This window comes from Sinohyriopsis cumingii, chromosome 4 (assembly GCF_028554795.1).
Source record: "Sinohyriopsis cumingii isolate HCF-2022 chromosome 4, ASM2855479v2, whole genome shotgun sequence".
Classification (NCBI taxonomy): Eukaryota; Metazoa; Mollusca; class Bivalvia; order Unionida; family Unionidae; genus Sinohyriopsis; species Sinohyriopsis cumingii.
The window spans coordinates 50,776,250-50,802,275 of NC_142964.1; positions in this window are offsets into that span (position 1 = coordinate 50,776,250).

The window sequence follows — 26,026 nt, forward strand, 5'->3', positions numbered from 1 at the left end:
AGACACTTAACCTTCAACCAGTAAGGGGAGATCATATCACGTTCTCTCTATTAAGATCGCCACCTTGTGACTTTTAGGAAGCGCTTTTCCTTAAAATGGTTTTCAAGTCACGACACAGTAATGCATTTGGGATATTAAAAGAAAATAAGTGATATGTATTTAGCTTTGAAGAGAGAGAGAGAGAGAGAGAGAGAGAGAGAGAGAGAGAGAGAGAGAGAGAGATTGTTGTCTATTGTGTTTACATATCTTTTCCATGGTCATTCTCGGCAAGCTAACCTTACGTTTTCGTCCAGTTTCAATTTAATTAAAAGAATACTAGAAAGCAATATTCATGAGTTTTAGAAACGTTGGCTACTTTGTATATTAAACCTATTTTACGAAAAAACTAAATGATTAAATATGGACAAAGTGGGATGTAACTTCAATCTAGCATAAAAAATTAAGAAGTGAATTTTTTTATAATAATAATAATAATAATAATAATAATAATAATAATAATAATAACAACAACAATAATAATAATAATACTAATAATAATAATAATAATAATAATAATAATAATAATAATAATAATAATAATAATAATAATAATGATAATAATACATTAAGAAATGGAGAGAAGAAAAAAAAAACAATTTCCTAAAAAGAAACTTGTTCGATATTGTTAAATTATTGACAAGGTCACCAATCGCCCAAAAAATATCGCGTTGATGTTAGTCTCAAGTCTCAAAATCTACAGAGCATACATACTTTGTATATGATAGCTGAATGCTGAGTATCCTTGTATTATCGGACAGTTAGTCCACGAGTATCCTTGTATTACCGGACATTTAGTTCATGAGTATCCTTGTATTACCGGACAGTTAGTTAATGAGTATCCTTGTATTACCGGACAGTTAATCCATGAGTATCCTTGTATTACCGGACATTTAGTTCATGAGTATCCTTGTATTACCGGCCAGTTAGTTCATGAGTATCCCTGTATTATCGGCCATTTAGTTTATGAGTATCCTTGTATTATCGGCCAGTTAGTTCATGAGTATCCTTGTATTACCGGACAGTTAATTCATGAGTATCCTTGCATTACCGGGCAGTTAGTTCATGAGTATCCTTGTATTACCAGACAGTTAATTCATGGGACAGCATTTATCCTACATATATCCCAATTCCTCCTTAATGTCTGATTGACTGTACTTAACTATTCTCTTTTAAAATGTAGGTCAAGACATTTAGCATTTTTTAAAATACATTATAATGCATTTTTCTTCGGCATTCTATAATCAATGTTCACGACAGAGGAATGTTTATGACAGCTGTAAGTGCGATGACATGATGAAGTGGTGCAATTGCTTTCGTTTTCGTTTTCTTTGTCATTGCTGTTTCCGTTCATACAAAATTAGAATAAAACAATGCCACAAACACCTGAATGAGGAAATTGCATCGTATTCCTTTAAATGACATTAGATTGGATTATTAATTGATTAATTGATCCTTTAAATTTAGAGTTGCCGAGTACAAGAATATGAATTCACACATTTTGCAAATAGAAAAGGGAAAATGGTAAAATAGTAATAGATTTGACTCATTTTACGCACAAGGGAGATAAATTCCATTATGATTGTAAATGTACTTTCTTTTATCAACAGCGTAATTTATAACTTTAAAAATAGTTTGTTGTTAACTCTAATACATTGAAAATGCAGCAATTATACTGCAAATATATGAGAAACGAAATGTTCTGTGTTTTTCTGCTTATGATGTCCTGCATGTCTAAATACATTTTCTTTGTTTCCCCACTCACAGCCAGGAGATCGACACATAAGTGGTTTTTGGATAAAAAACGGCTGACAGTTGCATGAATTATGTTAATTGATTTAACGCCTCTTGCTTGAATAATTTTGTCGACAATATCTTCATTCATTTCATACTCCTTCTCAAAAGGCAGAATATCTACGTCAACTGCCTGTATTTAATCTGATGCGACAAACTACTGTAATCATCTCTAGATGAAATTTATTTTAATATGTTGCGGCCTTATGATGTTTAGATTACGTCAAAATGAGAAATTATTACCGTCTCAATAATTGCATCATTAGAACATTGACTAACTCGTTTTCATATTTTAAATTACAATTAGATCAAGTTGAAGGAAGATTGGGTGACATATAATAATTTAAACCTTTGTGAAGAGATGATCGTTCAATAAGTAATGCTCTGGATCGAAAGGTTACTGATATCTGTTATTTTGCAACAGTCTGAAATTAGATATTATTTAGTATAGAGCATTGTTAAATAATCGTGCAAGAACTTTGATTTATCTACTCTAGACACGAAGCAGTTTGACAAAAAAGACTCACCATGTACGGTAACAGAAAAAACATGGATAGGCCAAGTAGTGAATGAAAACATAGGATGGAATACATGGAATACATATATATATATATATATATATATATATATATATATATATATATATATATATATATATATATATATATATATATATATATATATATATATATATATATATATATATATATACACACATGTGTGTGTGTGTGTGTACTAAGAGCACGTAATATCTTGATAAATACGCTTTCAAAGACGTGTTTGTCTACATCTAAAGAGATCAAGTCAAACATAGCAATCACGCTCATACTACTAGTCTTTATTTCTGCCACTCCCGCAGGAATTGCCTGACAAAGATGAATAAATGTGAGCCATTTTATTTTATTGCCCATGGACTGACTGTTAGAAGAACATTTACGGTAACTTCTATTGAAGCATTGATTGGTTCTAATACAAGATTGACATTGTTATAAAAAATAGAGATATTACTGCAACTAGAAACATGTGCGACCGAAAACAGTACCAGGTGTTGGCAAGAAAATTATTTGTATACAGACCTTGAATGTGGTGTGTTCGGAGAGGTTGGTGTATTCTTGTTATTCGCTTTCATGTCATTATAATACACATTTTAGCCACGAGTTTATATATTAGTTACCAAATAATAACAGTTTCAAAGGCAAAAGAATTGTTTATCGAGAAAAATTAACGGCATCAAGAGATGGTGGGATGAAACCTAAACCGCGGTTTTATGTATTTAAGCCTTTGTGTCTCTCGTGGAACAGTTTTGTTTTGTTTTTTGTTTTTTGTTCTGATCGTCCAAAAATAGTTATATTAATAGTTCTTCGATTAGTAGGCTAAATTTCTACATGGAAAAATACGAAAACATTCACATTAATGAGATGCTGTCTTTTTAAAATACTTATGGATATGATATGTATAAAACTATAGAGGCTGAAAGTTTTGATACACTTTTTCAAAACAAAATCACACATATCGTTTTAGGGTATATGCGACAAAAAATTAAAACAGAAAAAAATTTGATTAAATATTTTAAATCAAGTCCATACTTTGTTGTAATTAACTGTTCAATATTGTCATGGATTTGACGTAGAACATGCGATATTTTAGTCGAACATTTTGCGAGCCGTTCTTAAATACAAGAAATTAACAGTATTTCAAATTATGGATGACACTTCAAACCAGTCTGTTCTATGGTTGGCTAATCAACCACCTTCGCACTTCGACTTAAGGATTCCTTTGAGTTTGAATTGCATTCTGATAGAGTTACGGTCAGGTAGAGTAAACTGAAGTAAATTAAAGTCTCAAACATTTGTTTGCATTCTAAATCCGACAAAGTTTCGGGCAATGTTGTTAGCAATTTTAATCAAATCATCTGCAACAAGACTTTAGACGTTGCCGCGCTGTAGCACTCGAAGTGGCCTTTTCTTGAGAGATCATTAGATCAGGCAGCCGTCCGTCTTCTAAATTTCGAACAAGGAGTAACTAAGAACAAGCTCAAGCAACCAGAAGACACTATTTTTGTAAACGTATTTCTTAAAAATCACATTTTTGTCTTCTGGACAAAAGCAACAAAACTCCGTTTGAACGTTCATCATCCCGCACCTGGTCAATCTAGTTAGCTTTGATTGAAAATTGAGTAACATTTGAGGATGTGGTGGGGTTGGGGTTTAGTAGAGTCAATTAAATGGAAACGGTTGTTATACGTTTGTTGGTGTTTTGTTTGGTAGTTTGCTCTTTTAATTTGTTCTATGTTTTTATTTTTGCTCTTTTGTGTCTGTTTTTGTTGTTCGTCTTGCAAAAGAGATAACTGGAATAAAAATAAGTTTCTGTCATATATTTAATGTTTGAATTCTTGCTTTTTTTTCTGCATGGTGTCAATATTTATTTCAGTGGTCATTATTTCATTTATTTAGCTCAGTCAGTCACTTTACTTTAAAAGCAAGAAGCATTTGTGCAAAAACTGATATAATCTTCTCTCACTCTGAGACTGAATCCGTTAGACGGTTTAAAAAATACATGTTCTTTAAGTTTATGATTGAAGAAAACAATGGTGGTTAAACCAGAAAATTATTTATTTATCTTGTATTCTTTGCTGTGTTGACAAAAAAGATATGTGCATTAGATTTTAACTAAAGCAAGGTCACAAAATCATACAAGTTGTTACTTAGGCCGAACCCTTGTTTTCGTCACACCCCGGACTTTATTAATGTAGTTATTCTTGATTATAATTTTTTGACAATTATAAATGGTTGAAACCTGACCGATATTCATGGAATAAGATAGGAACATATAACTTATACTGTCATGAGTTAGTGACTTTACGAGTGAATGAACTATCGCTGAAGCAATATATATATATATATATATATATATATATATATATATATATATATATATATATATATATATATATATATATATATATATATATATATATATATATATATATCACATAGTCGGTACATTTTACCTGTAGTGTGTGCAGCTTAATATTTTTAATGTTATAACATGTGAACATATCACTTTATGTGATTCTGATTGGTCTAAATAAGCCCATGAAATTATTGTGCAGTATTCTCTGTACTGACTGGCTGCGATCGTGGGAAAACTTTTTAACCCCGCCTTTTTGGAATTTTTTGTTTTCAGTGAACATTTTTGGCCGCCATATTTTGATTCGACTCGCGAAAGGGAATTAGGAAAAAATGGTCTCGTCTGTTTCAATATTGCCAATTTTGCCCGACAGGGGTTTGTTATGTCACGTATAACATATCATTACATGAAAAATGGCAAAACCGCCAAGACAAGAACAATAACAGCAAGTAAAACTTCCGGTATTGCTTAGATGATAACGAGGGTGGGGATGTGGATGGAGGGGCAGTATATCTGTAGCATGGAATCCAGCCTATATACAAGCTTGGTTTAAATGTAAACTTACTGAAGTAAATAAACTCACCTTCGTTCACAGAAGAATGTAGACATAAATCGGTCGCCCGAATTGACAGAACTTTATCCAACCACAGCATATTTACGCGGTATATATGTGATGCAAGTCTGACTCGAAAAGAGATTTGTTTGCGTCTTTTGTACAATCTAATATTACAAATCAAATACTGCAAATATCCGGTCACAAATATATTAGAGGAAATATGAGTATTTCTGCATCCAGTAATCTTCTTTTCACAAAAATATCGCAACAATGGAATGTTTAGTTGTGATGTGATGTATGCCAACTCCAACCGGTAGTGTGCACCGTATCAAACAATATATAATCACATGCATTGAATATTTTGTGTTGACAAATGTTTAGTCATTTGTAAAATGTTATGCTTATTTGACTGGACGCTTATTTCTTTATATATAGTTATAAAAAATATATAACAATCGTTTATTATTTCAAGGCTCGCGAAAGCTGGACATTATTCAACTCGTCTTATACATTCAATATTAAATCGTTACCCGTTTGAGACACCTCTCTCTCTCTCTCTCTCTTTCTCTCTCTCTCTCTCTCTCTCTCTCTCTCTCTCTCTCTCTCATACATACATACATACATACATACATACATACATACATACATACATACAAACGTACGTACGTACATACTGGTTCACATTCTCTAAAGACATTAGCAATGCTATTTATACGATTTTATTTAAACGTTACTTTGATTTTTGTATTGTTTGAATTTTACACACCGCAGGTCATACTTCCCGATCTGCAACGGCAGATCTGGGTCTGTGCAGTTTGTTATGAATTTTTTGCAGTTTGACTCGACTTATGAGTGAGTATACACGATAACTGAACTTGAGGCATGGGATAATGTAGATAAGGAGTGAATGCAATTAATTTAGATAAACAAGTCTCCTTTTCAAATCTAATGCTTCCAATTTCAATTTCTTCATCCCTAAAAGTTCAACAATCTTTATATCAAGTGCAGAATGGGCGGTGAATATATAAAGAAACCTACATTTGTGATGTATTACAATTTAATAGATATTCTCTTTAAATAACAAATATGTGTAGACGACATACAACAGTCAACTCTTTGAGATCACAATCAGACGGTTGATATATTGTGAATTAAATCCCAAATAATTCAAATTGTCCCATCGTAAGTCCAAATGTATAGAACTTTCCACATGAATTCCAATTAGTCTTGAATGTCCTGATGTACCAATACTCTTGAATGTCACAATGACCTCGATAATACAATCCAGAATGTTTTTGCATGAATTTTCGATAATCCAAGTTAGTGTTTTAGTCGAAAGTCAATGAAATCTTTGTCATTCCAATGAGTCAGTAAAATAAATATTTTTTTTTCTCCAAATTATGTCTGAACACAACTGCGAACTATGGTAATAGATTCCCAAAGACTATTATAAAATAGGAATCAATATTTGTTTAAGAAGCCTCTCTCTCTCTCTCTCTCTCTCTCTCTCTCTCTCTATATATATATATATATATATATATATATATATATATATATGTTTATCTCTCTCTCTATGCAAAATCTCTACCCTCAATTGAGGGTATAGGCAGACACACACCATATCTCTCCCAGTCTCTTTCTCTTCCTTTCTCTCTCTCCCTCTCTCTCTCTCTCTCTCTCTCTCTCTCTCTATATATATATATATATATATATATATATATATTTACACACACACACATGCATGCATACATACATGCATACGTACGTACACACACATACATACACACACACACACACACATACACACATACATACATACATACATACATACATACATACATACAGTTAACAAGTAATACTCAAGTGAATTGAACGACAAAACAAAAGACTATCCTTCACTTGACCTGACACGTCAACGAAAGCTCATAGTAAAATTAAAGTTTATGTACCCCAACCCAACATTTATTTATACGTGCATTTCTTACATTCGAATGTCATATTTGACACAGAATGATGCTCACAGTTTAAACTCAAACTCGTGTTGTTGTTGGTTTGGGGTTTAACGGCATTTCTCAGCGCAAGACATGCTATATATGGCGGCAGGTAGACCCAGTAAGAACCACCGACCCACGGGAAGCAACTGGCAGTCGCCTGAGACTTGAAACAAAGCGGACAAAGGAAGATGGCAGTGTTCGGTAAAGGCGAGCGCTTTCGACGACTCGGCCACTCAGTGCCCCTCGTTAGGTGATAATTTTATTATTGGTGTATTTGTTGAGGGCTTAAAACCGTTTTTAACACATTATAGGTCATTGTTAACACATTATAGGTTAAACGTGGTGACCAGTTTAACTGGTGGAGGACGAATTCAGAGAAACCCCAGAAAGAACCACAGACCCAAGAGAATCTATTGGCATGTTTTCTCACATACAGACGCAAACCGAGTCCGAAACTCGAACCCATTTGGTCATAGGTCAGATGGCAATGATCGATAAAGGCGGGCGCTTTTGACAAGACCGGCACCCGCTGACATGATTTTTTTTAAAAGTAGTGTGTAGTAAACAACTTGATACAGTTCAAAATAGTTCCCATCCATATATTTTATTTGCCTTGAAGCCATGTGTTATCTGCTATAGGTGGCTAGCTCTGCTCCCTAGCCAAACTATTGGCAATTCGCTGTCTACATGCTGTAAGGTAAGTATGCGAGATGTACATGTCTAAAATCAATTTCACGAGCACCACAATGCCAAAAACACCGATTTTACAAATATATCAATATCTTTAATTATTAAACAAAATTATCTAACAAGTCTCATTCCAGCCGTAAGTTAAGAAATTTGACAATCTACTACAGTATCCTCTGATCGCTAGAAATCTACCTTTAAAACTGACCGTATTATTGCAGTATCTACAATTCTACATAGTCATTATCGATGCCCTCTTCCTTTTCTTTCTCAAAAGTGGTCAGTACAAGCAGAACATATTTTATTTTAATTGGCGTCATCATTATTTAGATTACCGCTGTGCAGGACATATATTGACATTAAAAGGGGATACAACTCTCTGCACCATCTCCTCCTCCCCCCATAAAAAACCACAATGACTGCGAAACGACCGGAGCGTTTCTATGAGTAAGTTTTCTTTCACAGTTAGATAGTTAAAAATATACCCTCCGTCCAATTAACCCTGTGCCTATTTGTTTAGCTCTCCCATGTTCCACCTCCAGCTATGTTTCTGGATGAGTCATAACACAAAGAAGCGGTGGAAATGATGAGACCTGACAGCAAAAGATAACTCTTCTAGAATAATCAGTCGTTTGGTTCCCTACTTCCTATGCATCCCTGGGTTGCACTCCGCTTTACTAACTCAGGCGAACGTAGACGCCATATTGTCACGTGATCAAAACAAATGGCCTCGTATGGAGAGATCTAGCTAATCTAACAGCGGCACATTAATATTCTGATTGTTGGTGACGCAATATGAACTTTACAAATACTTTTGATTCGAACTATAGATGCCGTTATCTTGTGTTCAAGATTAACAACCAATTAGGTGATATAATAATTTTTACAAATATTTCTACTAGTAGGCGAAGATAAAGGAAAAGGGTACGCACAACGATATTTTGTTAATATTGCACATTTTACACAGTGTCATTTCGAAAATTCATTCTCCAATCGACTCCTTGATAAATTTTACATCGAAATTGATATAAGACGATGTAACACAGTCTAAAATAGCCAAGAGGAATTGAATATGGGAATATCTAGGGACAACGTGACCTTAAACATGGACGGGTATGTCTAGGGACAATGGGAAATTGTATACGGCCTGTCTAAGGACAAGGATGGTAGTGGACCAAACACAACAGAGACAGAGACAGACATATACTAATGAAAGCCCGAGATTTATATAAAAAGCATTACCTAGACCTGAAATTATGTTTTCAGTGTTCAGAAATTTGCACAATTGCAATGATGTTATAAATATCTATAATCAAGGAAAAGATCAACGCCAATACGGATGTGAGTAAAAGTAACTCTAAAATGAGGAAATTGTCCCAGAATTTAGATTTAAACAGATAAACCTAGTAACTATTTATAATCTCATCTTGTAGGAAAGTCTTATAAACTAATCTAGCATCGATTTATAGCTTTAACCTGTTGAACTTCCTATGGAATCCTACTGTCTATTTATAGCTACAACTTGTGGGAAATCCTTTGGAAAAACCCACTATCTATTTATAGCTTTAATTTGTGTGACGTTCCTGTTTAAAAACCCTAGTATCTCTTTATTGCTACACCTGTGGAAAAACCCAAGTCTATATTTATAGTCTCAAAAGTTTCAGCTTAAATGACGTAACTGTACTGAACTTTGGAAATAATGGCAAAAGTGTTGCAAATGGCTGATCTGAATACGCGCAACTGTAGATAGGTCGGTGAATTGCATTTGATAGGGATAAAGGGAGTTTTATAGAGACAAACAAAGACCAATACATACACGCACAAACATACGCGTGCACACATACATACAAACACACAGACACACACTACAGAGGGAAGAATGACAAACAAAGCCAAAATATACTATCCACACAAAATGGAAGGGGAAATCAAACCCAATATCTTCTATCGGAAATAACACATTATTCACTTTAAGGAAACCAATATCTACAATCCACACAAAACTATGCGCACGCATACAAACACTATATCTACTGTCGACACAAACGTACGCGAACGCATACAAACACACTCTATAATATCCACAAAAACTCACACTCTAATATCCACACAGAACGGAAGGGTAAAAAACCAATATTTTCTATCAAAACTACCACAATATTTACTATTAAAAACCCAATATCTACTATCCACACAAACGTACGCGAACGCAAACAAACACAAACTCTACTTTCCTCACAAACCCACGTATAATATCTACACAAACGTATGCGCACGCAAACAAGCACACTCTACTATCAATAAAAACGTACGCGAACGCATGCAAACAAGATATCTACTATCCACACAAACGTTTTCGAACTCATACAGACACACACTCTACTATCCACACGAACAGACACTCTACTATCCAAACAAACGTACGCGCATGCATACAAACACACAAATACTCGCACACACCACACAGACGGAATATTTACTATAAAAAACCAATATATATTATCTACACAAACGTACGCGAAGGCATACAAACACACACTCAACATCATCTCCGCACAAACCCAAATATACTATCTACACAACGTACGCACACGCATACAAAACCCGGATATACTATCCACACACGAGCAGAAGAAAAAACAAACCCAAATATACTATCCACACAAACGTACGCGCATGCATACAAACACACCCTCTACTATCCACACAAACACACATTCTACTACCCACACAAACCCAAATATACTATTCACGCAACGTACGTGCACGCATACATACCTCAAATATACCATCCACACAAGGGAATAAGAAAGAAAAAACAAACAAACCCAAGTGCACCATCCACACAAACGTACGCACACGCATACAAACACACACTCTACTATCCACATAAACGTGCAAGCATTCATACAAACACACAAATACGCACACAAATACACACAAACACACACACACACAGGGAAGAAGAAAAAGCAAACCCAAAATATACTATCCACTCAGAGGGAAGAGGGGAAAAACCCACACACTCAACTATCCACACAGAACGGAAGAGTAAAAACCCCAATATCCACTAAAAGAAATACTCCAATAGTTGCTATAAAACCCAATATCTACTATCAACAAAAACGTACGCGAACGCATACAAACACACAGTCTACTATCCACACACACGCACTCTCTCTCTACTATCGGCACAAACGTACGCGCATGAATACAAACACATATATATACACACACCACACAGAGGGAAGAAGAACAAAATATACTATCCACACAGAGCGAAGAGGGAAAAAACACACACACACAAACACACTCCATTATCCACACAAATCCAAACAAAATATCCACACAACTTACGCGCATTGATACAAACCCAATATACACTATCCACACAAACTTACGCGAACGCAAACAAACACACACTCTACTATCCACACAAACACACACTCTACTACCCACTTAAACGTAAGCGCATGCATACAAAACACACAAATAAACACACACCACAGGGGGAAGAAGAAAAACAAAGCCAAAATATACTATCCACACAGAGGGAAGAGGACAAAAAGCACACTCTTTACTATCCACACAGAACTGAAGGGTTAAAAAACACAATATCAGCTATCAACAATACCCCAATATTTACTATAAAAAAACCAAAATATAATATCCCCACAAACGTACACGAACGCATGCAAACACAAACTCTACTATCCACACAAACCCAAATATACTATCCACACAACGTACGCACACGCATACAAACCCCAAATATAATATCCACACACGGGAAGATGGAGAAGAAAAAAAACAACAAATATACTATCCACACAAACGTATGCGCATGCATACAAACACACACTCTACTATCCACAAAAACACACACTCTGCTATCCACACAAAACCAAATATAATATTCACACAACGTACACTCCCGCATACAAACCCCAAATATACTATCCAGTGTATCCACACACTAGAAGAAAAAAACAAACCCAAAATATACTACCCATACAGAGTGAAGAGGGGAAACACTGGCAAGAAAGCAAATCTTTTCGATGCATATGAGTTAACATCATTCCGTTAACAAAGAGGGCATCACATAGGCTTTCTTTTCTTCCTCAAATTTCTTCTGACTTCTGGACCGTAGATGAGAACTCTCTTCAGACAGCCTTCTCTCTTCACATAAATTATTCTTTTCCAAAAGCTCACATCGGTGATCCGAATGATTGCCCGTGATGATCTGATATACAAGGGTAAGTCCGTACGGAACAACATTGACGATACTAGGGTAGATGATTCAACGTTAGTCCACATCTTGTGACGAGAACATGTGAAGGGAATGAAAAGAACGTGGTTAGTTATAGTGGAATAGAGGATCGAAATGGATTGAGTTTTTCACCAATCCAAACACGCGTTACAAAATGAAGTCACAGTGTGGAGTCTCTCTTCCACTCCGAATAGAGCTGCCCCTGACGTCACATTCCCTATATAGATGCGCTAGGGTCTGTGCACAGTTAACCAATACGACAACGTTTTCACACATGACGGAAATTAAGAAGATGACGAATTGGGTAGTACGGTCCGTGGAGACGAGAAACGATGGTATAGCAGCGACTGCCCAAGTCAACACAGTTCTGCTTCCAGAAGAGACCTATTTTAACTGGGATTTAGTGGATCTTCTCTCTTCTTCGCAAGAATTTATTCCGGTAACATCACCTTCGCCACCTTCTCCTTCTTTACCACATGTCGAAGATTATAAACAGAGACAGAAAGAAGAATTGGAGAATATTTAACAGCAGAGAAAGAAGTAGAACAAGCGTTTCTCGTTTAACAGCAACAGCAAGAATATGAGGAAAGAAGAAGAAAACGATCGGAAGAAGAATCATCAGCAGCAGAGAAGAAACAAGGTCTTGGAGAGAAGGAGGACAGTGAAAATTAAACGCGGACGTTACTCTTAGACATTATGGCAGAGTTAAGGAGTCCGAAGCAAATGTATGATATTTCTTTAATATGACCCAGAAAGACGTTCCAGAGCCAAACAACCCAACCCTGTTACTACACCTGAGATACCAGACCTAGTGATTTATATCAAATCATCAACGACAGGAGCAATCGCAGAAGAAGGCTATGGCCGTGGCAATGGCTTAAGGCAGTTAAAGCTGATTACTTCCCGTTACTGAGTTTGTTTTGTTTTAATAAAAAAAACCCCACGGAATGCTAGGGTCAACGCCACCCTGACATCGACGAGTTCGTTTAGGAGCCTGGACGGACGAGCACCCCAACGACAAGATTCTATGATTTGATTGTCGTGGTCCTAAAAATTGTGGCTTCGAATACCGAGACCCACAAGGAGAAGTACACACCGAGTATAAAGCGAAAGGATTGACTCAGTTATCGCACTAGTCGAGAAGTGAACTTTGGCGTACTGAAATAAGCCTTGCAGCCTGGACAGGATGAAAACTTTAAAGTAACCACCTACGAACCGCACTAGACAGTACGTTTACCCACACTACAAATCGTCAGTCGACCTTTGGAAATATAATCGAGTACCAGAAGCGAGTACGGCTTCCCAACCACTTCACAATACCGTATGGACACGCTGATATTGGCCAGCATATAAAGGGAAAAACGTCCAAAGTAATTTAATGTAGCGTGCAAGAAAACGGCATTCTTTTATAAAATGTAAAATGTAAACGTTGTATATTAAGTGATTTTTTTTTCTAGATATGAATGGTAATTTTTTAAAATACTTTTCTAGGACCAAGAACTGGGTTATTAAAACAAATATGGGTTATATATGAGTGAGAGTTTTTAGGCTTTTTGGTCATTGCCCAGTTATCTTCCTTGGAATTAACATGGACTGGATTGGAGTGAAAGTTCCATTACGTGATAAGAATGTAACTAGTGATATCAAAAGCTTACCAATGGAAATATAAGAACATGTCTACAAGTTTCATTACAAGTCAAGGGGAGAGGAGAAGTCCAAGCTAGTGAATAAAGATGATCTTGGCCAAGAGTTGCACAGGAGAAATGTAGATCAAGTGATATATTCGATTCATATTTGTTCGAACTTTCTTTTGGAGCCTGTACTTTTCAAGAACAGATTTGACAGCTGAACAAGAGCATGATAAAAGAGCCAACAGACGGGGACGCAATCTTTGACGATACAAGATTGTCATAACTCTCCGTCTACAAAAACATCCCTTTTCAGGGCTACCCCAATACTCTAGAAAAGAGATACGAGTTTAATTGCCAATCATATTATTTTGTGTGTCTATAAGCACTTCGTTTCTTTGTTTTATGTTCAAAAATAATAGAAGTGCGACTATCAACACTTCCTTTCGCTGTATTGTCAAATAGTCAGTGTGTTTTTCTTTTTAGCTTGTGATTGCAGATAAAAAGTGAGTGTTTATTTTTATTTTCCATGTTGTTTTGGTAATGATATGGGTCTTGCAAATTTTGGTATCGGGGATGTTTTCCTTCACGTCCGTGCAGACAAATATAAAGTGAAGCGCTCGTCAGTCTGGCTACCCAGCATTCACTAGTTAACATTCAAGGTGAGTAGAATCAGCAAATTATCGAAGCTTCAGATGCACGTGGAATATGTCAGACAACTCCAGGATGAGCTGCCCGTGGAGGCAATCCAAGGAAGTACCAGGTTTGAAGAAGAAGGAGAGAAGAAAAGAAAGAAAAGCAAAAGTAAAGAAAGAAATTATCCTGTCTCACCTAATGCTAAGACAGAGCTGTGATGTCAAGCCGATGGTGAGGACATCTCCACAGAGTCAAGCACCACATGCAATCGATTCCTTGATACCTTTTACGTTGGAATTGTTGTAAGGTGGTTGATGACAGCCTTCACTTGCCAATGGTTTACGACCAAAATCCCATCTCCTTCATATGAAAGAGGGATGGGGTTGGTGACGATAACCAGACCAGTATAATGAGTACAACTCTGTTCATACTCAGTTTGGATCGTTACTATAATTTCAGTCCACCGTATATAGTACTCATGTAGTTAGCGCACTCTAGTCAAATACTCCTCTCTTAATAGAGCGCTGTATATCGTACTCTGCATAACTCTGTTTCACTGTCTATTAAGTTCTCCACAAAAATTTTGCAGTTGTTTTCCCAGTTGACAACTCCTACAAATTTACATCATTTTCCAAAAACAAAAGGTTTCAATGAATGATTACATGTATAGCCTATAATATGGCGATAGTACTACAACAGTATCGTAAGACAGCTTATCCGATCCATTCGGTGGTACGTTTACGAGAAAGGAACGGAAATATGTACACCCGAATAAGCCTTGGACGATAAAATGAAGGGAAAATATCTTTCACATTAAGGCATGATTGGCCTTTCTTGCCACCTGACAATGAGGTCGGCGATGAATGCTATGTTAACTTTAGTTTAGAAAAGTATCATTCGGCAAACAATATGTTCAGCTACCACTTCGTCATGTGACGTCATGACGTCGGCACGTGTCTATGATGTCACTAGATACTAATTTGAACTTTTACCGGTACTGTAACAATTTATGACTGAGATTAGTCCATCAAGTAAATTTACTTTTTTTTACCAGAGTCTATTGCTCATCAACATATAGCAAACTTAGTATTTTAGGCAGGTTTGGATCGAACTATTTTCTTGTTCTATGCCAGAAAAGTAATTTACTCTTATATTTTATTCAGATCCAGTTTGTATGTGTGTGCGTGTGAGCGTGTGTGTGTGTGTGCGTGCGTGCGTGTGTTTGTGAGTATGTGCCTGTGTGTAATATTATTTCTCATGTATATATTACTATCACTTCATCGGTCAATACAGTTTTGCTGCTTCACTCGCAATATGCTCTTACTGAAAATTATTAGTGCTTGTACTTTTGGAATTTACTCCAGACGTTCCTTTGATGCTATATAAAAGTCAGTTTAAGTGTAGCATTACAAGCTATAACAGAAAGCTGCCTTCAAATTCTGGTCAACATGATCTAATTGCAACCGCGAGGAAAATTTGTACAGTTTAATACAAACATTAATTCGTATAGATTATAAATTTTAATAATCTTTTACTTAATGTCGTGTTGCTTGCTAAATTGCTCGATGTTCTAAAAAGAAAAAAAACGCTTCACTGACGAGAGACATGCATTTATTCAATCTACCATTAAATTACAACGATATTGTTGAAAGCCTCCCAAAGTGGCGCCTTTATAAGCAACTTGATTAGACAGAAACTTTAATGGCCCTATTTTGATGGAACAATTTTCTTTTTTTTTATCCCAGAAAGGTCTTTAATGTTTCGTTTTATTTCAAATTAATATTCTCTAAGTTCTTTTGCATATTTATATTACCTAAATGTAGCAATATTTGTAACTAAATTCATATTGCCATTTATCCATAGTCGTGGTGATGTGTCTCTGTTGTACGAATCACGATAAGCATTGTAATCCGACGAAATACGTGATGAAAATCTATACCTGCCTTCGAAGAAAACAGTCTTATATTTTCGGGGGAAGCAAATGTATACAAACAAATGGGTACATACGGTGTCAGATGTACTGAAAAGGTGTCTTTCTTTATGGTCTTGATTAGAGATTGTACTTCCTCACAGTTATCACCAAACTTACTGGTATGTGATATATCCATGAAGTATTAAGAGAGAACCATTGAAAAACTTTATTTGTCAATTGGACACAAAGCTGTCACATAGACGGGGTAAAATGGTTTGACGCCTGACCATTATATTGGTGCGTTGAGAACAGATGTACATTTGAAGAATAAGAACTCCAACGACACCCTTGAAAATACGCTGTGAGTCACTGAGTCCGTACGAGCTTAAAATAGGCCGTGAGTCACTTGTCTGTACGAGCTTAAGATATGCCAACAGCCAGCAGACAATGGACCACCCTTGTCTTCTGTAGGATCTAATAGAAACAATAGTTTTAACTCGGTAATGGATTCAGCAGAGTAAAAAAAAAAAAAGCTGGCAACATGACACACTTATTACCACCGTACAGCATACTCGTAGTACATCCAGCTAAATTGTGTCAAAAGGAAACTAACAAATAAAGCATGCAGATGCTATATTGTGCAAAACAAATTACATATATCTATTATTTAATACAACATTAGCACATTTAATATAGCATCACTTGGACAACAACAGTCTTCAATACTGGTGATACCTGCAATAAAAACACGAATAAAGTGACCGAATTTATGCCGTGGACTAAAACATAACAAAAGGGAATAGTTAAATGCCTATTCACAAGACATAATAAATGCGTACTTTGCATATTAAAACTGAAAATAAAGCCTTCAAGAACGTTTTACCATTAGAAACCATGGTAAGATGAATCCATAGTAACCTTGCGGCTGCTGATCTCAATAACTATTTGCACTGCTGAAACCACAATATTGAAGTAACAATGTTGGGCTAATTATGAAAATTATAAATTTTATTTAAATTATATATTTTGCAAAAAGAATTTTTTTTCTGTAGATAGATGATTAAACTGTAATTGATGCAGATAATCAATATTCATATCATTTTGTTCAAATTTCAACTCATCACATTTAGAAACGTTAGCTTTCACGTATCAGTTTTATTGATTTAGCTTTATAATCTATAATTTGTTAATTGCTTAAAATCTGTATTTATTAGTATTATGAATATGAGATAACCATTTTGTAGTTGATGTAGTTTTAAGGTGCTTCAATGAAACTGTCAGCAAGTTAGAATTAATGACAAAATAAATAATGCGTAAGTTTATTTATCCCTCTGGACGAGGTCCAGTTGCTATATGATGTTTTTGCTCTTGTATTTGTTGTTATTCATTGTTTGATTCGTTTCGTTTCGATTTATTTGAAACCAATCCTCTGAAAGAATATGGAATGGCAATAGCAGGTTTGACGTCAGTAGTGAATAAGTCTGGCACCAGATACACAGACTGACGTCAGTGACGAACAACTGCATCAGATACATTAACGTCAGTGATGGATACATTCAGCACCAGATATGTAAATTGCTAGCTTTGTGACACTTGCTCTATTTCACCTTTTTAACGAAACAAATCAAGACTGGCATGATCCAATCACAATTAAAAATATTGTAAGTATGTACATGCATTCAAAATACTATGCAAAACAGAAAAATGAATTGATTTTGACTTGATCAGTCTATCATTTCTTATTTACAAAAAGCTCAGTTTGTGAGTGTCCTATTAATGCCGAAATCCACAATTAATTATTTCTTTCCAATATAAATGGAAAATAACAATAAAATCAGCCATGAATTTCAGCTGCATGGTTGAGACTTTATATAATGCAAGCCAAGAGCATAATTGAACGCAATCAACTAACTTTGTAACCTTTCCTGAAAATGTGGAAACTTAGGAATGTTTGATTAATACGTAAATATAGCTAATTTCACACAATTTGATGCTTTAATTAAAATGGCAATAAAAGAAACGCACAGGAAGAATTCATAATACTAGCACCAGACGTGGTTCGGTGACCTGTACAGATAAAGACTGAAGCCTGGGAAGCATTAATGACACATTGGTAATATCTACTTCGTTCGTGCATCAGTCATAAAAATTAAAGCGAACGGATTCAATCATTACGTTGCCTCAAAACAAAAACCGCTTATACAGTACTAAACATGCGTATATTTGATCTTTATCAAACTTACACGAGTCACATGTCGATGGGAGAAAAAAAATTCTGGATAAAACTTTACTCATACATATATATATATACATATACATATATACATATATATATATACATATATACATATATATATATATATATATATATATATATATATATATATATATATATATATATATATATATATATATATATATATATATATATATATATATATATATATACATATATATACATATATATACATATATATACATATATATATATATATATATATATATATATATATATATATATATATACATATATATACATATATATACATATATATACATATATATATATATATATATATATATATATATATATATATATATATATATATATATATATATATATATATATATATATATATATATATATATATATATATATATATCGTAATGAAGCGGTAGTATTTATAGCAATATTTGTAACAATAGTTAGTTCTGCTTAACCATTATTCTTCCAAAGTATTGTAAATAAAGATGACCAGACACTTTCAGAAATGCGTAAATATTTTACTTGTAAATTTAAATATATTCAAAATAAAATATGTATTTTACGGAAACAGAGATTAGCTATTTATTGTGACTTTAATTATGTAGAGAAATAATTCAATTTATTTCATACAATACTTGGATGAACATTTGTGTTTATAATTTAGTTACACTAGGGTAGCAAATACAACTGAGGGCAAAAAGCGGAATGAGACAGGAGAAAATATGAAAGAACATGAAGTACTTTTGCCATATTTTTTAATATGTTGGTAGAAGATTTTTATGGGAGTTAAATAGGTTTAATTGTGAAATGTGATGCCAACCAGCTCGATGAAGATCAATTACTGACATAATTATCCAGGGTAATTATAGTACAAGGAGTCCTTATTTCTGGGACACTAAGAGATGAATGGACATTAATGTTTATCTTTTTATGATAGCAGATCCCTTCCGGTAACTACTCTTGGGTGTTAATGGGCACCAGCATCGCACCGATCTTCGAAACATAGACTTTACTTGTTTGGGAACATGGCACCACCAAAGACCGTGCCAGATGTTTTCAAGAGATTTTGATTTTATGATATAAACCTTGTACACAGTGTTTTAGGTTAAGGTTTTTATGTTCTCTCTATTAGCTTTGATGTTATTTTCATATGAAGTTTTACAGTAACTGTCTTTAATAATTAGCTGTAATGAGGATTATCAAAGGCTACATTGTTATCATTAAGTAAGACATGGCCAAGGCACAAAGAAAGAGATAAATGAATATATGTATTTTGTCTTTAACACGTAGGACAATGGCACCCTCAAGTGCCTTGCGGGTAAATCTGTTAGGGGGAGTTTTTTTGTGTGTTGATTTTGAAAGAAAATCTATCCTTGAACATTTTCATATATTGTTTGAAATAATATGTTTAAATTGCCATTAAACAGGGTAATGCTCTTTAAAGATCAAAACTTCCATCCAAAATAAAATTTTACATACGTGCAAGGATACGAAATGACAAAAATAAACGCTGCCAAGTTTAATTTTTAATTTCTTTAGTGAAATAGCCAATGTACTTTCAAAGTTGGGCCATATTATTTATTTTTTAGGTTTTATTACATGTCTAAGGTCCTGTATAAAATTCAGTGAAACCCGCAAACATCGCAAGTTCCGAGTGGGTGTGTGTTGGAAACAGATCACTTCTAGTTATGCATTATGGGATTGCGAACTACAGTCAAGATTTACTTGCCAACGAAATTGAAGAGCTTTACAACGTGCAAAACTATACACCTCCGAAAATAAAGATTTGATAAAGGAAGTGATCCAATAAGCATCAGCAATTTTACGCTTTGCAAAAAGAAACATTAGCACACTATTTGTAAAGAACTGTGCTTAGTTTAAAATTCCAACAGATTAATTAGAATGACTTCACTACATAGAAGTGACCTCAGAGCTGGTTGGCGTATGTATAATATCCACATTGGAACAGTATATAGCCTGATAAAAGAGTCGCTTATTTAGCGGTGAATCCGGAATGTTCTTGTTCACCTATTTGCTTCCGATCAGAGTGCCTTTATCTGTCCTGTCGCTTTCATGCATAGGTGGGGTCAATAAAAGTAAAAATATCACTAGCACTTGTTTAAAGAAAGAATGACGAATACGTCGAGAGTTGCAAGGATGGACTCACTGGGCTGCGAAATGACAGAAAAGAAAACAAAAACAAAAGAAAATATACAAACGAAAGCGAGAAAGGCTTATATGTAATTAATCAACATTAATCACAATCAGTTATTAATTCACCCGCTAAAACACCCGCACAAAGAAATACGATCCCAATTGAACTGATGCAATGTAATTAATTATTCATGAGGTATTCAAGCTAGATTGATTAATTACACGACGATAATCAGCAGTGAAAATTCCATAATATTGCACTTAATTTAAATGGCTGCCTCATAAATACAGGTTTTCATTTCAGAGCATAGGAAATTGCACGTTGTCACACAATGTCCACGAAATAAATGGAGAATGAGTATTTACAGCTTCATCACATATTTGCTTTTGTTCAAGACAAGTGATTTCTGTTATCAAATATATCGAGACAGAAAAATGTATGAAAGGAGAAAAGGAAAGATAAATATGCAGATTCACGGCGTCATATATTTTATTAGCAATGTACTTAAAACGTCACCTGCTTCGATTGGTAATTATCTCAAATTTGCAGGTAAAACACCTGCTCACACGTATCCAATCCGATATAAAATAGATTAAATAACATTACTAATTGCTTAAAGAGAGGAAATGTAGCCATATGGACTGGTTGGTTGGTTGGTTAGTTTTTAATGACACTTTGAATGCATTATTGGCTATCGTTCAAAGGAAATGAATTCTAGTGCTTTTCCCAAGAACATTGTGCAGGGAGTTCCAGAGATTAAGTTCGTCTAAACTTAATTTAATAGGGCATTAATTACAATTACTTGAATAATAATGAACTTCTTGACGTTTTATTCTTTTACATTGTGATAAAGCATAACATATTCGGATAGAGACAGAAACAGAGACAAAGAGAGACAGACATACAGACAGACAGACAGAGGTGTTTTACCAGGCTGTCCACATCATGCGGAGTTTAGTTTCAACCGGAAGGAAAGGTATGAAATGAATCATTAAATTTTCCATAGCCATTCAAAAAGAAAATGGCGCCAATATTTTCGGATCCTAGACGCGCATTGGGGGGTGGGGGGAGCGTCTGCAAGAAGTTGTTCAACATCTGTACCTCTTAGAACGTCTTGACTACCATGGATGTTCATGCCAGCATTTTTTTTTTTTTTGTTTTGTGTAAGTGGGTATGGTGAATATAATTTCGCAGAATTTAGAGTTAGCATTTGGTCGGATAAAAGAATAATGTCAGTTAATAACAGCGACAACGTCTGCCAGCTACAAATTCTTGAAAATATATTCACACCACCCGATTTTGTGCTGAATGCAATAAACATGTAATGTGTAAGAAAGAACTAAATTTTAACCGGAATCGGACCGATGTTTTATTTTGTGCCCGCTATGAACCCATTGTCTAAGCTACCTTTGAGTAAAGCCAGCAGGTCCACGTGTTCATCAGAGTAAAGCCAACAGGTCCACGTGTACGTCATCAGTTTAAATATGCGAAATACATTAAATCTGAACATTTGATAATTTTGAACTGGGTGAAGCAGCGTTCAATACAACATGGATTGCTAGTTATACGTTACTTTTTGGTAGTATCACACCAACAACTGATGACATGACAAAGATTCGACGCTCTACACTCAAAGAGCTCTGTTAAAATCATCGACATTAGGGATATCTGCCGACAGTCTACAGATGATATTGGCAAACGAAGGCAGTTGTGAAAATTTTATTTTCAGTCTTACTGAATAAAAGAACATCACTATGCCATTTCATCAACTTAGATGACTGTAGAAGTGCTCAGAACAAATAACTGTTTCTAAAATATGCGTTGTTGCTATGGAGATAAAATAAAATGTCATTCGCTCACACACGAATGTAATATTACATCTACGTTAGCTGTTACTTAAACACACCAATGGCATGCAAATCGACAATTTGCAAACAAAATCAAAACATATTATTTTTGACAATATTAACATGTTTACAATTTTAAAAAAATCCCCAAGAAAACTGACAAAAATGGAATCAATCTCTCTTTCATTCTTCGTTTAAGTAATTGATAACAATATAGAGAAATGGCACATGCACGAGAATGACAAGGACATGACATACAATTACATACATAAATCATAAATGCATGCATTCGTAAAAATGAATAAAACTTTTTGTGCGTGATATATACTTTAAATTGAAAGAAAACTAAAAACACACAAACAAAACGGACTAGCACTATACAAGACAATTACGTGCAATGGTGATGTACAATGTCATCGGAGACATTAAATATTGATTGCACACATTCAACAATACAAAAAGAAACAGATCTTCCATTTTAATGGATAGATTTATAAACCATTTTTCCGAAGCTAAATGGATCCTTTCCCCTGCAAAACCAAAATGGCTTTTTCCCCCGTAAAAACCAAAATGGCTCATTTCTCCTGAAAAAGCGTTGTCCAACCAAAGCAAAGTTGTTTCAGTTGAGACAGTGATGAGTTTTATCAATGTGCTTGCTTCAATCTAATTAACCGTAAGTTCAACCGAAGACATTTAAATTCCAGCTTCATACAGAGTATGCTATATCAAAATATAGTTTTAGTTAAACCGAATTCCAAAATGATTACCGTTTTTATTTAGATATCAATTATTTTGATACATATTTAAATTAAGCACACTGTCTTTTTTCAATTTGTCGTTCAGAAAGCATTTGCACATCAGATCACATAAAACGAAATATTCGGCGAAAATTCGAAAAAATCTCAATTGCATGTTTTTATTCTATATACCAGTAATAACACAGAAAGAAAGAAAAAACAATTCTTGAAAATGTAATTTATGTTTGTGTCCAAATTCACCTGCAATAGGGACCTGAGTGGCCAAGTGGTATGAAACAAGGATGCGTCTTAGCCCCAACTCTCCTCAGCATCCTGTTCTCCGCAATGTTGATGGAGGCTTTCAAGGACGGTGATGTGCGAGTAGATCTCCGATACCGTCTGGATGGGAAGTTGCACAACCTCAGGAGGCTTCAAGCAAAAACCAAAATCCAAGTTGAGAGCATTCGCGACCTCCTGTTTGCAGATGAATGTGCCCTCAACTCCAGAAAGGAGACAGGCATGAAACAGAACATGGACCTTTTTCCCACAGCGTGCACCAACGTCGGACTCACCATCTCTACCAGCAAGACCGATGTTCTGCATCAGCCAGCTCCTGGAGAATATTACCTGGAACCATCCATCACTGTCAATGGCCAAAAGCTCAAAAATGTAGACAGGTTCACATACCTCGGCAGCACCCTCTCACAAGCAGTCCACATAGACGATGAGGTCAACACCAGGATTACCAAAGCCAGCGTAGCATTTGGCAGACTCTGCTCAAACGTCTGGGATAGGAGAGGCATCAAGCTTGCCACCAAACTCAAAGTCTATGCAGCGGTTGTTCTCCTGACCCTCCTCTATGCTTGCGAGACATGGACTGTGTATAGCCGCCATGTTAAAAAACTGAACCACTTCCATATGAGCTCCCTGAGGAAACTACTGAAAAGCAGACGTCAGGACAAGGTACCGAACACAGAGGTGCTCAGTTAGGCCGGCATGACAATCATCCACACCATGCTGTGCAAGGCACAAGTCCGATGGGCTGGCCATGTTGTCCGCATGCCGGTATAACTCCTACCTTAGAAGGTCTTCTGTTGAGAGCTAAAGCAATGAAATAGATCTCACGGTGGTCCCTCCCCCCCAAAAAAAGAAAAGAAGGTACAATGACACACTCAAGGTCTCGCTGAAGAACGTAAGCATTGATCCTGACAGCCGGGAGAGTGTCGCTGCTAATCAATCTGAGAAACGTCATATGCGCAAATCCAGGAACAGCAGTTCCGCAACTGCAGTCAGCAACCTGTATATCCATGTCCCCACTGCAACAGACTCTTCGTGGCCCGGATCGGACTGATGAGCTATCTCCGGACCCACCCCCAGTGAATCGATAACATTGAATGGTACTCATCAACACCGATAGACGATTATCATGTTCGTGAATCCATTGTAGATTACCTATATTCTAAGAGACAATTCTTTGCGATTGGTGAGCGCGAAATGCTGACATGAATGGGAGAACTGATGCCCGATGCACAGTGGAAGATGGTTCAATTATCACGAGCATTTATTCGTCAGCCGTTTTAATGAATACACTGAAGCTCAGAAAGGGTTGTGCAAAATGGGTCTCACACTTTTTGATGGTTCATCAAAAACGGATGGTTTTCGCAAACAGTATTTGCAAAATATGAAAGAATGAACAGATACGTTTGAATGGGATTGTCACAGGGGATGAATAATGGGCAGTCAAGAGAGTTTTATTCGCATTATTCTTCGATGAAAAAGTCCCCGTCCTCCACGTACTTGTGACTGTGTCGGCTAGAGTCACTGCACATCTGTATGCCTCCAAAATGTCGCCATAATTTTTGAAACAGTACCAAACCACCACATTTGTGTACCGGTACTCTATGACATCTCATTTCTTTAAGTAGCACATCATATACACTTTGCCATACCCTCCAACCAACCCTGGTTTATCACCAACTGATTTTTGGCTGAGTCCCGTTATCAAAGATTCGCTGTAGAATAGCGATTTGAAAACCGCCATATAGTTTGAAATTTCCAGTGTAATAACACATTAGGGGCCATCCATTTAGTACGTACGAAAAAATCTGGCAAAGCTTGATTCCCCCCCCCCCCGTACACATGCGTACCTTTTTTTTTACAACTCCCCCACCTGCGTACGTACGCTTGACGAAAAGACGAACTGATATAGACGAAAGATTTCTTATAACTAATATATCACGATGACCCATGAGGGATGAAATTTTTTTTATATGTACCGATAGCGATTATAAACTTCATTAAAGTATTTCTTTTTAATATTGTCATTAGCTGGACAAACACAAACAAAATGGAATTCATCTTTTACCAAATAAACATTTTTTCCCCAGCATAATTCATAATACCCATTATTCCTCTCAATCCTGTTACATCCACCGGCCTCTATTTTCAGCGCATGCCCTGAGCACATAAATTTAGCAAGTAACTTCCAAAGAAAATATGATAATCCACACAAGAGGTATTTTTCCGGTTCTAATTCGGTTATACGTGCTATAATACACACATGCGTGTGAATTGTTAATATCATATTGCCATGTTTGG